This window comes from Gadus macrocephalus, chromosome 10 (genome assembly GCF_031168955.1).
Source record: "Gadus macrocephalus chromosome 10, ASM3116895v1".
Taxonomy (NCBI): domain Eukaryota; kingdom Metazoa; phylum Chordata; class Actinopteri; order Gadiformes; family Gadidae; genus Gadus; species Gadus macrocephalus.
The window spans coordinates 1,685,268-1,702,367 of record NC_082391.1 but is presented as its reverse complement, the minus strand read 5'-3'; the positions used below and the strand labels follow the sequence as shown (position 1 = coordinate 1,702,367).

The window sequence follows — 17,100 nt, the reverse complement described above, 5'->3', positions numbered from 1 at the left end:
CTAGCTACCCAGTAATTTTACATCGATGGGAGAGGCAGAATTGCTATAATAATCAATATAATTTAAGTTGAACATGATTACACTGAAGTTGCACATGATTTCCAATCGGGTTTGTTTGTCTTACATTATGAATTCTACAGGAAATTGCTGACAATTGAAGATGCCAGACTTTAGTGCCGCCTACGGATGCGTTAATCTCGAAACGAGAACCCTTGGGAACACCTTTCACCTGTAGGATATTACAATATTACGACTACGATAATCGTTAGTTACTTAGTGGAAGTATATAGCCTACAATACAGGTCCTGTTACACAGGAACAGCGGGGCTAGTATCACATAATAGTATTGCTAGATTGTTGTTGACACAAGGCTTTTTAGAATATGTTTGTTAACACAATCACTGAATGGCATTTTGGACACCTTTTTGTTTTTAGTGTGGTTGATCTTAAATACTGATTGAAAATGTTGACAATAATTAATATATCTGGGTGCATTTCTCACTTTTTTAAGGTTTCCCAAAGCCAGAGCGTTGCGGATAAAGTGGGAAATTGCCCTAAGAAGGGACGGTTTTGCTGCCTCTGACAGGACACTGCTCTGCTGTGACCACTTCAGGAGGGAGGACTTTGACAGGATGGGGCAGAATGTCCGGCTTAGAGATGGTGTTGTGCCAACCCTTTTCAACTTTCCAGCTCATCTTCAAAGGGTATGTGTATCATTGACCCACAATAATTTAAGGTGTATAAGATTGATATATCAATATAAATATGTGATTAAATGTCACACTTTACAGCACATTTTAGACACTCAACTTCTTTACTTTTTTTTTTTTTTTTACTATGTTTATTTTAGTCGGTAGCAACAAGAAGCACAACCCCAGCTAATAGAGTGGAAGACAACCCGGCAATGGACTTGAGGCCTGATGTTGTGAGTATTTGCACGTGGAATGTCACAAACTAATTAGAGCGTCATATGCCTTGTTATATCAAATCCTTTATCTTTATGGTACCCAGGTCTATGATGGTGTTAGTAGTCTAATGCCGCTTTTCCACTGCATGGTACCAGCTCGACACGACTCGACACGACTCGACTCAGCTCGCATTTTTTGCGTTTCCACCGCGGTACCATGGTATCTGGTACCTGAAGTGGCTGCTTTTTCTAGTACCTACTCGCTCTAGGTTCCAAGCGAGCTGAGCCGATGCTAAAAGGTGACGTCGGCAGACGGCCGGCGACTGATTGGCCAGAGAGTGTGACGAAGTCACGAGAGCGACATGGCAACCATGCTGGTAACATCCATAGCAGCGCGCAGCCAACATGTTCCACTTCTCCAACTTCTTCAACATGCCAGCTAATAATAGTAATGCGATCGATGTCCTCCATTGTTGTTATGTGGGTTCTGTCCATGTGTGGGTTGCGTATGTGTTGTTTGCGTCCCGTACACAAATACGTCACGGCCCTTTCGCGCAGCCGACCCCGCCCACGTCCAGGAGGTACTATTTGCGGTGGAAAAGCACCCGTGCTGCTACCGTGTCGAGTCGTGTCGTGTCGAGTCGTGTCGAGTCGAGCTACATGTGCGGTGGAAAAGCGACATAAGAGCCCAATATTATTTGAGGGGGTACTCTGTGTAAAAAGTTTGAAAACCACTGGCTATCTCACTTTCTCTGTCACTCATACGAATGAATAAACATGTGTGAACATTGAAACTACACTCAGGGGCAGGCAACCTTTATATTTTTGTCCAGAGCCACAAAACGTCTTATAAGTGGAGAAGCCTGTACAATTTCTTAAAAGTATGCTGTTGTGTTTTCTGTTGGAGAATTAGAGAAACTAAAAATTAATTCAGGCTCACAGAATTCAAAAGTGAAGATTGAATTGTTGGAAAAAGTAAGTTATTCATTTCCGTATTAACTATTATTTATATATTTGTATATTTTGCCAAAACAACAGGGAGCTACTGGAGAGAGGAGATTGAGCCGCAAGCGGCAGGCCGCTGACGGCCACTTGTATGCATTGCCTGCTTGCCCTACGGCTGTGAAGGCCAAACCTGAAGAAGCCTCAGCGAGAGTGAGGGAAAACTGCAGCGGGAGAAGATCAATGGCTTCAGGAGAGAAAACGGGGCCAAGAACAACATGCAGGCTGTTCTGGAGGAACTGAAGGAGAAAGATCTCACCAACGAAGAGCTGAAAGAGAAGCTTGAATTCTATTCAGGTAAAATAAAAATATCGCATTCAATATTTTGGGTATTTTATGTTATTTGTTGACTTCCTAGTTACCATTAAAAGGAGACCTACTGAATGACTTTTTCTAATTGAATTTCAGATCTTCCGGTTCATCTCCTGTCGAGGCAGGGCGTAGAGTACACCAAGGACCAGACAGATTTTGCCCTTACGCTCCATCTGCATGGTCCAAAGGCATATCACTACCTGAGAGATACTCTGCACATTCACCTGCCACATCCCAGTTCATTGCAAAGGTATTCTTCATGATGGCTAATTTTACATTGAATTACATTAAGCACTACAGACAATATTATTTAGTGTGTCCACCATAGGGATGCTTGTGTTAGTGGTTGAATGGCTACGTGGTTAAATATCTTCTTTTTAATACAAGGTGGCTGAGCTCTCTTGTTGCCAGACCTGGTCTCAATAAAATTACGTTGGACATGCTGGAAAGACGGCGTCGGGAAGATGAGGTCAAATACGGAAGTGTCACTCTGATGCAGGATGCCATGTCCATCAAAAAGCACGTCCAACATGATCCTCAGACTCAAACAATGTGTGGATATGTGGACATGGGGGATCGACTGAACGAGACTGACATAGCTTCCGAGGTTCTTGTGTTTATGGTGGTGGGGCTTCAAGGTTATCGGAAAGCTCCAATTGCATATTATTTGACCAAGTCCCTCACACCAGAATCACAGAAAGTGATAGTAGAACATGCACTAGAAGAGCTACATCATCGTCCAATAAGGGTGGTGTGCATGACAATGGATGGTCATGCAACAAATATCTGTATGTGCACCCAACTTGGGTGCGATTTAAAAGCAGACCCCTGTGAGCCCTCGAAGACCCATTTCCCACATCCAGTATCCCATGACAATGTTTTTGTTGTGATGGATGCTCGCCACATGCTGAAGTACATGCCCATTTTTCTGACTGTTCTGCTTTTTATACATTTTGATTTCATTTACATAATTCTGCAGAATATGGTGCTTTACAGTTGACGTGAAAAAAAAATCTGCTTCTGCAGGCATACAGCCCAATTAGAAGCATAACTGGCAGTATCAACTGGAAGTACATAGTTCAGCTGAACAATGTCCAAAAGAAAAGTGGACTACATTCTGCCAACCGAGTCACAGATAAGCATCTGAGCTTTGCTAATCAGAAGATGAAGGTATGTTTGCATGATGATTTATGAATAGAGGGCCGCAATAGAAATAGGCTCTAGGGCTTTATTGTGTTTTTTAATGTGCTCTTCATTTCTCCTTCTAAACTCAAGCAAGGTCTCCCTGGCTGCTCAGACTTTGAGTAACTCTGTGGCAGTGGCGCTCCCGCCTTGCAGGACGCGGGCTATGCAGAGTTCAAAGATTGTGAGGCTACTTCTGAATTAATTAAGGTAATGCAGCTAGGATTTGCATCATTGACCAAAAACATTTCCCAACATTCTAGGCCTACCGTTAACTTCTTGCCAACATTTGAGTGATTAATTGCTTCAACCCCTTTTTATCCCCTTTTAACACCCACCCTCCCTTTGTAGTTGATATGTTGGTCAGCTATCCCAAAGCAGAACATTTTGGCATCAGGAACAATTCAAAAATTATGACCCTCCTCAAATTCAACACTATGCAAGAACTTGGTTAAAACTGTTTATACCTACCTCATACTTTCCTCAAAAACACCCTCATTGTTACATCTCCGATTTACAGGTTTAAAGCAATGCAGCAATATACATTTAAAATCATAGCCACAGAGAAAATGGAGAGAAATCAAACTATGCCTCATACTTGGGTGTTTACTATCTGATACCTGTTGACACTAAGTTACAGTGATGATTTAAGTGCTTTCAGTTAATTTAGATATTGGTTTATAGATAACAGACAAGCTGTTTGACATCTTGAACGGTCGCAATCCCAGAGCCAAAGGGTTCAAAGCCCCCCTTGGTTCCAGGAATTGGACAAGCACCAGGGAGTTCTTGATAAAAGCCAGGGGGTACTTGCTCACCTTGAAGATGGAGGATGGCAAACCCCTTTACCGAACAAAGAGGTCTTTTAAAATAGTGACAATTAGCGATGCACTTACACCATTTGTAGTCGCCAATACCCAGTACAAATTCTTAATTCTAATTAAATTATTGTGTGCTCAATTTGAAAATAAGGGTTTATTTTATTATTCGTTAGATGTATACAAGTAGTCAATTTACAAATCATTAAATGATCTAAGGTAGAACTCTACTGGTTTCAGTGCATCCCTCACGTCCATGATAGAAGTTCAACAGATGCTCTGTTCTCATGTTTATCTACAGTCTTCTGTGTCTTCTGCATCGAGTTCAGGTGCTCTGTCTTCCTGTCTGCATCGAGTTCATACGATGCTCTGTCCTGTAAGATGTTCTGTACTGTGCATCGAGTTCATGAGATGCTCTGTCCTGTAAGATGTTCTGTCCTGTCTGCATCGAGTTCATGAGATGCTCTTTTCTGTTCATGAATTGCATGGTCTGCATGTTACGTTGTGAATTGATTCAAGAAGGTTTTAGTGTCCTAAAAGTACTTTAAAGGATCCTAAACCGTACACAGATTATACTTTAAGGTCAGGGATGCAAACTAGTCAGCTTTAACCCCCCCCCCCCCCCCCAAAATGTGGCAATGAAGTGAATTGTTTGAAATGTGGATTTGTGTCTGCCCTGAGAAGTGCTGCTCTGGGAGCATTCACTATTTTCACCCTATACTGTTAGTTTGCTTCCCTGCTTTCTTGTGTCCTGTTTTGGCAGAATCATCGTAGTAATACAATGTATGCTTTTGAAGGTTCCTCTCTGTCCTGGGCTTCGTCGTAAACATTGACACGTTGATGTCTATGGTTCCTGTGCTGCTTGAAGGACAGCGATATGTCCTGACCTACAGATTCAGCCAGGACCATTTGGAAAATTTATCTTTACCAGCCGCAACACTAAGTGACAAAGTTTCAGCAAATGCTTGGATTGTTTTCAGTTTTTCGGTCCATATGTTTTTGTTTTTTTTCCATTTTTGGTCAAACATTTTAAAGCATATATTGAATGTGTAATATACTCGTATATCTTGTGTTTCTTTAAGGTGGCTGGAATAATCAACCCTAATGCCGGCCAGTTCAAATACATCTTCAGAAAGCTGATGGCCCAGTGTGGAGTTGTTAAACCATGCGGAGGCAACGTGACTGCACAGGATGAGACGGAGTCCCTATCAGCGCTCATCGACACCTCTACAAGCCTGTCAGCTGGAGATATGTCCTCTCTAGCAGGAGGAGAAGATCTTCCATCCCCGTTTGCTGACATTCCTGCCCTAGTACACGACCACAGCTACCTTCCCGTCCGCTACGATGGTCTTGTGGACAACGCTCTCGTGTACATTCAGGTATAGGCTGACTGAAAGTCGATATATATATATATATATATATATCCGATACTGCCAGTAGTCAACTCTGTAAGAGAACAATCTTGACAGTCCAAAAAAAGAAATGTCTCCTTAAGTTCCCCACGCATATTATTATAAGTTATGATATTATACTAACCCAAATTTCAGGATTTGTTGTGAGACGGGCTCTGAAGATAAAGAAGCTGTCCTGTGATGTCTGCCGTGCCAGCCTGGTGACAGACGCCGCCTCTGCCATCAAGGACCAGAGCTCCCACCTGCCGTGTCTAAGAAACAATGGAGGCCGGAGGGTGTGTTTGTGCTCAGGGAGCACATCGGCGACACGCAGCATGGCATCGACAGCCACCACCATACGCTGCTAACACGAGTTGTGTCCTTGTTTTTTAAGCTAAGGCTACACCACATCGCTCAAATGACTACACTAAGCTTAGAGCAACAACATGCGACAGAAGCTCAATAAAACAGTCCTTTTCAAAGGGCATTAGCCCAATGTCACGACCCTGTTTGGGCTCTCTGTGGGCCCGCCCATTTTTGCTGCCTCTCTCTCTCCAGTGTGTTGCTGCATATTGTATATAGTTCTCTGCAAACCTATGGTGGCATCATGCCTTTAGTGTGCATATTGTATATAGTTCTCTGCAAACCTATGGTGGCATCATGTTTTCAGTGTGTCTTGAACAGCCACAAAGGTTGCACATATTATATTCATATTTTATCATATTTGTCTAAATGCATACTTGACTGTAGATAGATTTGAGTGAAGTTACCAGCACAATAGATTGCTGAGTTTTAGTAGCCCATATATTGATTTAACATAAATAACATGAATACCTTGTCCATGTGTGTATTTATTGCACCTATCTGTTCTGTTTAATGTTCATTTCATATGAAAACACATGGTTATAATTACATAAATGAGAAGTCCATGAAAGCACATGTATGTGGTGGGCAGTGGGCACGCAAATCCAAGTTTGTGTTTTTGTCAGTATGTGAAAGCGTGCAAATCGAAGACTTGAGCCTGGCCTTGCCAGACTTAAGCTGAGTTTTCAGCATCAAGGACCAAGCAAAGCTTGTTGATGGGCCTTTGTAGAGTGTTGGTTTTGGTCTTCACTCGGCCAAGGTCACGGTGCCCCGGGCCGCGGGGTGCCGCGGCCCGGGGCACGACGGGAGACGTGGCAGCCGGGAGTCTCGGGAGTGCCCGCAACGCGCTCACGGTGAATTAATGTTCAATCCAACCTTTTCTTCCTCAACTCTTCTTTCTTGGCGAATAGATCTCTCGATCTGTCTCTCTGTCTCTCTCTCTTCCCCCGTGTCGCTCTGGAAGTTTAACTTGGTTTATTACAGTGATGGGCAGTGCTGTTATTTCTTCTTCATTTGCATGTCATAATATAATAATATTCATAAACATTTTTAAGTAGCCTAGTCTAGGTAGTCCTTCTGGCAAGAGAATAAACAACAACCTGTTTGAATGAACCTATCCTATCCCCAGTCAGATCAGTGTGTGTGTCTGTGTCTATATTGTGTCAACCCCGATCCAACTGGGGGGGTCGAACCACGCCTGCACCGGGGCCAGCGCCCTCTCCGTGGACAGGTAGTCCGAGGGAGGTATGTGCCGTTCAGCGCGGCGGCGCTGGAGCGCGCATCAAGCGCCCCCGGGCAATCACGGACATTGGGATCACCTGGGGGAGGGAGACGGCAGAGGCCTCGGACCGAGCACGCACCAGACGAGGAGGACAGCCGAGTTGGAGAGACGCGGTAGGGGGAGATCGCACCAACCCATACTAACGCTAATACGCTTCCCCCCCAGGACTGAGTGGGAGAAGACGGGAGCGATAGAGACGCCGACCTCGCAGCCGGACCAGACCCGGAGACGGCCCCTTTTTACCCCATAAGAGGAAGAACCTATGTTGACTTCTCTTTTACCTTCGTTCCCACGTGAGGTACACGAATTAAAATCGCTGACCCGCAACCCTTGTTTGAGCGTCTCCTTTGAAAAACTCAGCCCCCGACGATCGGGGTTGCCATTTGCCACAATATGTGTAAGGTCTGCCTCACTTGTATTCATTTTACTCTGCAATAACTTGAATGGAACTTTAGATGTTTGGGGATAAGCAGCATAGCAGTCAGGTAGCTATTTAAAGCTATAATAAACCTTGTATTTCTTTATTTAGATAAAGCATTCTGAAAAAGTTTGCATGCACAATAAAGCATACAAATGAATTTGGCGGCCAGCATTTTCATTCTCCCTCTGGGCTAAGCCCCGGATGTTTATGAAACCTAGAAATCCCCACCCAAATCTATTCTCGAGTAGAGGCAATAAAAATGCGATATGCGTGGAAGGGAGACGGGACGGGAGGAAGGAGAGGGGAAAAGGATTAGAGGGGAGAAGGAGAAGAGAGAAGGAAGAGTAGTATAGTGACCAGAACTGTATTGTTTGTGTGTGTGTGTGTGTGTGTGTGTGTGTGTGTGGGGGGGGTAATATAGTTTGTATCTATATTAAGTTAATCGTTGGTGTGTGTCTTTTTGGTGTGTTTATCTTTATGGTGTGTCATCTATATGGTGTGTTTCGATGGTATGTGTTTATCTATATGGTGTATATCTATATTGTGTGCGTGTGTATATGGTTTGTATCTATCGTGTGTGTGTGCATATTGTATCAATATTGTGTGTGAATCTATATGTGTGTATCTGTGGTGTGTGCGTGCATATGGTGTGAATCTACATGGTGTATTGGTGTGTGTGTGTCTGTATGGTGTGGTAGTAGGCTATGACTCCAGTTTAACCAGTGAATGAGTTTCTCTGGTCTCTTTGATGAAAGCTTCCTTCTCACTCCTCAAAGGGCCGTTCAGGATGCTGCCAAGTTACAGTTGCAATGGAGACGGCATCTCGCAGAGCGCTCAGAGAGCAGATGTTCTCGTGTGGCAACATTGCCCTCTGCTGTCCACATCCGCTCACTACACACACAGGGACGCAAGATCACACGTGACTTCCTTTTCACCAACTTGACATCAAACAGTAGTTACACACACACACACACACACACACACACACACACACACACACACACACACACACACTCACTCGCGCACACAGTAAGATGAATTGAATGAATACTTTTTTCGTTTTGAAGTATGAATCTAAATCAGACTCATCCCTTTAATTAAAATGAGGGAGGTCATTTAAGATCAAACACAGAGCTGAAATAGCCTCTCACTGTTACCAAGGCGACCAGAGGGCGCCGAACCTGCGTTGAGTTTTACTAATTAGCTCCCCTGCCAAGTGTTTTTTCTTAATTAGTTAATTGGTTGCATCTGGTGCGTTTCACATAAGAGGGAACCGGACGATGCCAGAAACCAGAACGTATGTGTAGGCCTACTGTTTTGAGGTCCGTTGTGACTTATTTGACATCTCTTCCTGGTTCACAGGTTAAAGACTTTTTGAAGTAAAAAGGAGCATCTCATCTGAACCTGATGTGAGTATAATTGTGTGGCAAAGCACAACTGACGTGACTTGTATGTTGAATATAAATCACTGAGAATGTGTGAAAGAAATCGGGGATTGTGGTGGTTTAACTCATTTCAAATTTAAATAATGATTCTACCTGAAAGTAAAATTTTAGAGACTATACATTCAAACTTGTCAAAGTAAAAGGTAAATCACTCTTGACTAATGCAGTCAAATAATTACTATAACTTGTATTAAAAAGCTGGATTAGTTAATTATCAAAAAAATATTTAAAAGTTGGATGTTCCCAAAAGCCCTTAATTTGTATTGTCATTCATTTATCTGATTTAATGGAGATGGTAGATGTTGAACTGTGGGACAGTGCCTAAGTTTGGGGACCATGAGTAAACTGTTCCTTCCTTTAAAGGTCTATCATGGTGGATATTTAACTGCAGTTCTGTGAGTATCCCAACTTAACCATGAAGATGAACTGCAAACTGTAAGTCATAAGTTTCTCATTACTCTTGGGCACATTGATGTATTTTGGCTTCCTGGTGAGTTAACCCGTTACCTGAAGGTTGATCTGAATAGTAAGGATGTTTCATTGGTTCATGGGTTACTTTGGCGTTTGGTTTGGTTTATGTTGGTTTTAATGATTTGTTAAAATGGTTACAGGCTCTAAGTTATTGTTGTAAGCTGGAGTAATGGGTTGGGCTCTGATATCTTCAGTCTTCTTTCCAGCTACTTTCCTGAGCTCTGCATCTTCATCAAATAAGTGTTGCTTTACTGATGAGCGTGTGGTCTGAGTGAGCAGAGGTGCATACTGGGATACAGAGCCTACAAGTCTACAGGTCTGTAGACACGCCCCCTCAGGGGGAAACCGTTTGTCGTGACGTCAGTTACATGGACTGGAATGTTCTTTAAGATGGAGACAGGGATTCAGAAGGAGAAACACCAGGGGGAGATGAGGGGGCTTTTCATCTCAACGACTAAAACACAACTTCAGTCTGACACCGAGAACCATGGAACACATTCAACAGTCCCCTCCAGGCATCGTGACTCCTCAGGAACAGTTTCATTTCCAAGAAGGTCTTATTTGGGGCCATCCCATGATGGATCCTGCTCCTCAAGAGCCACCCCCCTCCACTGGGTGGTCTTCTGAACAGATGACCTCCTTCCTGCCCTCAGGCTGACTAAAGCTGCACCGTTTGCATCTGTGAAGGTCCCTCATTCAGGAAACCACTGGACTACAAAGACATGACTTCAGAGACATTGAATCAACCTGGGACACATTTTGGAGACGCCAAGCATAATCCATCACCAATGTGGGACGCCACTGAAGAATGTTGTACATCATTTACGTCTCTGGAGACATTGGTTGTTCTGTTCTGGGTGCCCTGGCAGGAGAGCTGGGGGTGGATGATGGGATGATATTTGGCATGAGGTTTTTACCCTGTGTGTGTGTGTGTGTGTGTGTGTCATGAGATGGATGATTTTTGAGCGTCGCTAGGGTTCTACTGTGTGTGTCTCCCACACACACCTGGCATGGGGTTCTACGCATGTTTGGTTCCACCTGGCATGGGGTTCTACGTGCGTGTCCTGGGTTCTATGTCTGTGCGTCCTGCTTGCTTTGACAGTGATGATGTTCATACAGGGGTCTGTGTGGTTGGCTTGGGAGATTGGAATGGTCAACTAAATCATACCTGACGGACGGCCACATGTTTACTTGAGGCCTCCAGTAGACATGAAGAGCCCTGAGCGACGCTCCGGAGCGATATCCAACACACTGGAGGCAGGAAGGAGAGTATCCAACTCAAGTGTAACAGGATGCAAGCGGCGTGTTCAGATCAGTGACTTCAAACTAGGACTACAGCAATCAGGATCAATGGAGGATGGACACCAAAAGGCATTCCACAAGGAGTCTGAAGTTGGAAAGGGACCTAAATGGGTATTCAAGATGACCTTCAGACCTGTAATGAGACGGCTCTTCCTACCTGGCTGGATTGATGGAGAGCCCTGTGAATCTTGTCTTGCTCTCAGTTGCACGTCTTCTCAGGCTGTACTGTATTTGTTTCGGACAGGACTAGCTGAACTATTGGTTCCCTTAAATCCGAACCAATCTGGGAACTCCAACTAGTGCGCACTTCGAGCTCAAGGTGTAAAGAGGAGAATGTTTCAAAGTGTTCCATGGTACTCTGATGAAGACCGTTGTTGTGTTCCACTGGCTGAGAGGAAGAACCCTCACATCTTCCTCTTGGCCTTTCTCCTCTGAGAATCCTGGCGCCATCTAGAAGGATATTCCAGCGCATGTAACTGATGTCACGACAGATTCTCAAACACTTGGTTTCTCCTGAGGGGCGTGTCTATAGAACTGAAGACTTCAGACAGCACTGTATCCCAGCATGCATCTCTGCTCACTCAGACCACACCCCCATGAGTAGGATGCAACACTCTAGTGATGGAGATGTAGAGTTTTATAAGTAACGAGGGAGCAGACAAAGGTGATTAGAACACAATGGCATGTCAAGTCTGTAAATCTTTAAACCATGAAGATGGTTGGATAGTTCAGGAATTGGGCTCTTTTTATTATGGGCAGTCCTTTCACTCAGATGCCCACTTCTCACTGGACCTGTACATGTGTGTGCTGGCTGGCATGATTTGCTGTTGGTGATGAAGCGGTCAGGGTGACGTTGCAGGGCTATGGTCGGCTCTCTGTGAGCTCAACGTTTAGATTTGCTCTTTATGGTTTGTACCCTGAATAATCTAGATAATTATTAAATGTAGACACGGTTTTGTATTGAATGATTTTAGGTTTAAAGTTGTTGTGGGACGTACATGGTAGTTTGGTTCTTCGTACGGTTTTGAGTGATTTAACTTGTACACACTGGGTGCATAATAATGTAAAGGTACACTGAATAGTAGTAATTACCAACAGCAACAAACAGATCACATCAAGGTAAGTCTGTTGGCTGTGTTTTAATGAAGACCATCGCTGGACTTCAGGATCTTCCTCCGTTCAGCTCAAGGTGAGGCGCTGGTTATGTTTTTTCTTTGGTTGGTTCCGGCCGGAATGTTCGGATTCCGGTCGGACGGTTTGTGCTTCCCGCCGTGGAAGGTTCTGAGTGCGGTCACTTGATTTAGTCTCAATGGTTAGCATAGAACGTTGTAGTTTTGGCAACCATAAGAAACCACCTGGCAGTTAGTTGGACGGGAGTCCCCTGAGGGAATCTGGCGGTACGTTCTGGATTGTATTTGCGAAACCTCGAGCCGTTGCCAACGTGAACTATTTTTCAGTTGTTTCCATTGGGAATTGTTGCCCCTTATCTTAAACAACTTAAGTTTGATATTAAATACATACTGACACGTACGTCGTACAATATGTTGATAATTTCCGATGTTTGCGCCATACTTTTAACCACGTTGACGTGACTGGACTCTCGCCGCGTACAAAATAGCGTTCTACTTGCGGGGCCATTTTTTACATCAGTGAAGGCTGAAAATCATTTCACGGTTGAAGACAATTGGACATTTCTTCAACGGAACCCAGCACCTGAATATGGCTGAGTATATTTGATTTAATATCGATACTGCTTGGTGTTCTTTGTTACTTCAGCTTTTGTACATTCTAAATATCTGCTGTCATTAATTGCCACGGAAGTTAAACCCTACCCAATGGCATGACGTTAAACAACGACTTTGGTGCAGAGTTACCAACTGGATAATATCGGAGCTAAAATAATGGCCGTCCTTCCCACGTGTTACAGTAGAAGATACTCTAGAACTGTACAAGGTTAAGATTGTCATGCTTGTGTTTTTGTTACTTGTACCTTTATTCCTGGTGGGGCCTCTTGGACCAGATCAATATTGTAAATAAGAAACTGTTCTTAATGTTTTATCTGGAAAAATAAAGGTTAAATATAAATAAAAAAAGAAGGTAACATGTAGTTTGTCCCAAGGTGTCTGCCTCCTCACCCAGAGAAAGACCTCCACCTCCTCACCCAGAGCCAGACCGCCACCTCCTGTCAGAAGTCCTCCAGAACAGGTCTGTGTGAGTAGAGTCTTCTCAGGTCCGTTTCAATGCATGGCCTGAACCACTTCTTTAAACTTGTGGACTGCTCTGCCTTCATTCCCAAAACGGGATGTTCATGTCGGGTCTCAAGTCTTTTCCAGCCTTGAGTTATAAAATAATAGTTCAATTAATTGTGTAACTCGGTTTCGGATGAGTCAATTAAGTTGATTGTTGGGCAAATGCTGATATAAACCTCCTGCTGTAGCTGAAAGGAGAGGCTGGGGACCGGAGGATTGTGGTGCCAGGATGGACCAGAGACTGAGGCTGGAGACCAGGGGCCTGCAGCACCGGACCACAGGGTAACCATCACCAAGCTCATCTGAAACACTAAAATCCACGGTAGTTTAGGTCTGGTTTTGATCATCGTTTGACTTTAAATCTGTGTCAAGCTGTGATTTGAGTTAATTCATACGGGGGTTATGTAGGAGTCATATGAGCCATTATTGTTACTAGTGCTGCTACGACCGTAAAGGATGAATTGCTGAACGCGACAATCTGCAGAAGTTGTCTAATTTAATTGTTTAAATATGTTTCAATTTGACTTCCATTTTACAAGTGAACCTCAGATGCAGGAGGTGGGGTGTGTTGTGTCCCCAGGTGATTTACTGCTGAGACCAACTGTTTGTAACCAGACCAGGAATCCATGGCTGAAGGAGCTGATGGAGGAGCCGTTTCGAAGGAGCTGATGGAGAAGCCGTGCTGAAGGCCCTGCCTGGTGAAGGACGTCTGTCGTGGGGTAGATGGAGCTTGACTCTGAAGTGACCATCACACTCACTGCCACTTCTCGTAGAATACTGCTACCACAAACTACCGGCATTTGTACCATATATACTAGACGACTACATCTGTTTTACAACATGTTGAAGACTTCCGCTGTTTGTTCCAGACCAGGACTCTGTCTGAGGAGAGCTGCTGGAGGAGCCAAGACTCTGGAGGATGACATCACTCTACCAACCAGGATCCTCGTAAGTTTGCATAAAATAAACAGAGTGGACTTGTTGTAACGCAGGATTAGTTTGTCCAGTACAAGTTACGGCATACTACTGTGGTTGGTTACCAGACAAACTACAGCTGCTATTGTTACGCGCCATAAGAGCCCAACTACTCCTGCGTTAGTCACCTTTCATTAGAGACAAATTACTACTGTTTGTCATCTTACATTAGAGACGTTTGTAACCAGACCAGGAATCTGGAGGACTGATGGAGAAGCTGTACATCTGGAAGGCAAATCCTGAGGACAACCAGGACTCTACCATCAAGGATTCCTCGTAAGTTTGCATTATCTGGACATAGTGGACTAGGTAAGGGGCTTGGGGTTCAACTCTGAAACCAATGGTGCCGGGTTCAAGTCCTCAGAATACAGTGATGTGTCCTTGAGCAAGGCGCCCTAAAACCTTGCCTGCTCCTTAATGACTTATCTTTGGTTCAGATCTTTTGAATATTGAACCTAATCAATGTCCTTGTTTGGTCCGGGCAGACACGCCTAAGCTGAACCCGCCCTGATCCTGCTGGTCCCGTCTCCTCAGTTCATCTGCGCCTCGTCCTCCAGAAGACCTGCTGAGCTCAGCGGTCTGAGGCTGGTGGATCAATGACCTCCAGTGGGAGTGATCTTCTTCACCCCACATGTAACCGTGTGCTTCCACACGCCTTTCTCTCACGTCTGTCACTAACCTCACTGCTTCACTACTCTCTACTGCTTCTTCTTCCTTCTCTGTGGTTCGAACCTTTACACTGGAGGCGCGTCTCCATGCCCTCAGAGGGTTCAGCGTTAGGGTTGAGAGTCAGGGTTTAGAGTTAGGGACAGAGCTGGTCAGGGAGGACTGCTTTTACACAAACCTCTTCACTTGCTTTCAGAATTGTGGTGACATTTTGAAAAGATTCATTTGGGAAAATATTTTCCTCTGCTTTCCTTTACAAAATTGTATTGAACTTCTGTCATGTGTTTTTGTTTATATATTAAAATCCCACATTGACTTCTACATGTTTGGTCCGGTTCATTTAATTGTCCGTTAAATTGGTTAATGTCAAGCTAAACTCCTGCAATATATTTAATATACATGATTGTTATTCTGCAATGTTCACATAATCCATTTTGTAAAAAATTAAACCTCCATATTACTACTAAATTCAAGCCTATTCATGCATTTAACAATGTACATATTGCCCCGCAGGCCATTCTCTGCTACTACAACACGTTCAATCCACCAACCCGTCTCACATCAATGCACTATAGCATGGTTTCTCCCTGGGGGGCGTTCGCACAACCTAGGGGAGCGCTGGGAACGTGACTCCATTTTTGGGGGTGGATTTTAAACTTATTTTTTTACTTTTTTTTTTGGGGTGAAAAATAGGCTACCTGAAATAAATATCCTATTTTCATTTATTGGTTTCTAACCCCTCTACCGTCTCAGCTACTTTTTACTGTCTATGCGCAGTGGAACAGTGATAATACAGCGCGGTTCGGTCCTGCACACGCCCGGACTCCCGTTACATCAGCTATCGTCATGAACTCTATAGTAACACTGATAAACATAACCAAAGTTCAAGGGTTAACAGTTCAATAACCAACACACCATCAAACATGGCCGATAGCAAGAAAAAAGTATCTAATTTTGTTATAACCCGTTTTCCTCCTTCCTCTTGTTCAGTTCCAGCTGCTCTGAGCGTAGTCGCCACGAAAAGACTGTTGCATTTCAAATGCAAAATATATAGGCCTGTTTTCGTGGAGTCCGCGTTGCCCGGGCCGCGGTGCCCGTGGTTCCCGGGCCATTCATTAATTTGTTCACGGGGCATGACGGGAGACGCGGGAGTGGTCGCGGTGCCCAAGGTCACTGTGCCCGGGCCGCAGGTTGCCGCGGCCGGGGCACGACGGGAGACGTGGAGGCCGGGGTCGCGGGAGTGCCCGCACCGTGGTCACGGTGAATGAATGTTCAATCCAATCATTTCTTCCTCAACTCTTCTTTCTTGGTCTCTCTTGTCTCTCTCTGTCTCTGTCTCTGTCACTGTCTCTCTGTCTCTGTCTGTCTGTCTGTGTCTCGGTCTGTCTCTCTGTCTGTCTGTCTCTCTCTCTCTGTCTCTCTCTAGACAGACAGACAGACAGACAGCGCAGGGGGGCGTTTGCTCAAAAAAGGTTGAGAACCACTGTTAAGTAGGCCAAAATTAAGTTGTGATTCTATTAACTAACTATGGTTCCACTCCAGCAATTCATGACACACAAATCAAAGTCATGAAGTCTAATTTAAATGCTTGCTAATGATCACATTTCTAGCGACGTGGTGAAAGATTGTGCAATTGTCGAACGCAACCACATGATGTCAGCAGTGACTCACAAAAGGACAACAGACGTAAATGTCGCTGAGTGCACGGAAACAAAGGTATGCATAAAACACATTTTGTGTTTTATTTACACACTTGATCATATGCAATTATGTAGTGTGTGTGTGTGTGTGTGTGTGTGTGTGTGTGTGTGTGTGTGTGTGTGTGTGTGTGCGCGTAGACAAAGTTGTGCGGATAAAGTGTCTATGTTTTACTATCATCTTCCCCTTTCTATCTTCTAAAAAGCCCCGCTAGGTGTCTGTCTGTCCTGTGCTTCTGTTCTGATACTGCACCTGTCGCATCTGCACATCAAGGCCAACGCTGCTCCGACGCATACATTTTTCATTCTGTGAAACGTTTTACTGTAGGTGTATGAAATCTTTTATTTACTAAGAACCTTCTGTTAATGGATGTGCCAAGGGGGTTCGCTTTTTTTATGTACTTTCTTTGTAAAAAGAAGTTGTTGATAAGAAGTTGTTTACTCTACTTTAAGGTTACTTTCGTTAAATTATCCAAAATTAAATTAATTGAAGGCTTCTGATACAACGGCTTTCATGGTCCTTTTGTCCTCTCTGGGAGTTATGACAAAGGGAAAAGCTCGCTGAAGCAGCTGTCTGAAAATGAAAAAGTTTAAAACATTGACTTCTATCGATTCTTTTG

At 44.0% G+C, this 17,100-nt stretch overlaps 2 long non-coding RNA genes across 2 annotated transcripts; both read left to right on the top strand.

Moving 5' to 3' along the window:
* Nucleotides 1-307: 307 nt before the first annotated feature.
* LOC132466619 (uncharacterized) lies at nt 308-5,133 on the top strand. The gene is made up of 7 exons (XR_009527905.1): nt 308-704; nt 851-925; nt 1,946-2,206; nt 2,318-2,471; nt 3,248-3,391; nt 3,501-3,613; nt 5,016-5,133. It is a non-coding gene; the product is annotated as an uncharacterized LOC132466619 (long non-coding RNA).
* A 7,769-nt stretch (nt 5,134-12,902) lies between these two features.
* Nucleotides 12,903-14,421, top strand: LOC132466617 (uncharacterized). Its single transcript, XR_009527902.1, has 5 exons — nt 12,903-13,098; nt 13,331-13,424; nt 13,758-13,861; nt 14,012-14,090; nt 14,290-14,421. It is a non-coding gene; the product is annotated as an uncharacterized LOC132466617 (long non-coding RNA).
* Nucleotides 14,422-17,100: the final 2,679 nt, after the last annotated feature.